Consider the following 1,275-nt stretch of genomic DNA (forward strand, 5'->3'; position numbering starts at 1 on the left):
GACATTGGGCTGTTGATTGCCCTCACATTGCACAGAACAGAGGGACATCACTCCCAGGGAATGCTCCAGCAGACCTCCTAGGCTTGGCTATAGGTTATTGAAAGGGTGGAGCTCTCTCCACCCAACCAAACCTATCATTAGCAGGGAACCCCTGGTAGCTATCAGGGTATGTGGGTGGCCCATCTCCTTCCTCTTTGACACTGGGGCCACCTGTTCCGTGCTGATGGAGTTTCGGGCACCCATTTCACCTTTGTGTTTTCCTATAGTAGGGGTATGAGGACAACCTTGCCTCCCTTACCAGAACCCACCACTTAGTTGCATTTTTAGGAGTGTACCCCACAGCCATTCCTTTTTGGTAGTTCTGACATGTTCTGACCCCTTATTGGGAAGGGATCTTTTAGCTAAGTTGAGAGCCTCTATTTCCTTTGCTCCCCACATTTGCCTAAACCCAAGCTAATCAGTAGTTCTGCTGCTCCTTTTTCTAGCCAGCCAGCCTACTAACACTAACATGTTGTTTCCATTACCAGCTTCTGAGGTAGATCCTGAAGTTTGGGATATCCAGAACCCCTCTGTTGCTAAAAATCATTCTCCTGTTGTCATCTAGTTACAAGACTATACCAAATACATCATGCAAGTTCAATGCCTTCTTTTGCACTCCAGAGCCTCAGGGGAGTTAAGCCTATCATTTCTGACCTCTTAAGGAAAAAAATTCCCTGCCCCCACCCCATTCTAGCAATTAAGAAACCTTATGGTACTTATTATCTGGTTCAAGATCTCAGGTGCATTAATTCTGCAGTGGTCCTCCTCTATCCTGTTGTGGCTAACCCTTACACACGTCTTTCCACTATCCCCTCAAGAACTTCCCATTTCTCAGTCCTAGATATCAAGGACGCCATTTTCTCTAACCCTCTAGATGCCCAGTCACAAAACATATTTGCCTTTACCTGGAAAGATCTTGACACCCACTTTTCTATACAACTTACCTGGACTGTTCTATCTCAGGAATTCTGAGACAGCCCACACCTATTTGTTCAGGCCTTGGCTTCTGACTTACTCTCTTTATCTCTTCCCAAATCTAAGATTGTACTTTATGCAGATACTGTCCTTCTCTATCTACATAAACTTACATCTCTGCTCTTCTAAATTTCCTTTCCAGTCAAGGTTGCTTTCCAGAGTGGTTGTACCAGTTTGCAGTCCCACCAGCAAGGAAGTAATGTTCCTCTTTCTCCACAACCTCTCCAGCATCTGCTGTCACCTGAATTTTTTATCCTAGCC

Source organism: Mastomys coucha, unplaced genomic scaffold (genome assembly GCF_008632895.1).
Source record: "Mastomys coucha isolate ucsf_1 unplaced genomic scaffold, UCSF_Mcou_1 pScaffold22, whole genome shotgun sequence".
NCBI lineage: Eukaryota > Metazoa > Chordata > Mammalia > Rodentia > Muridae > Mastomys > Mastomys coucha.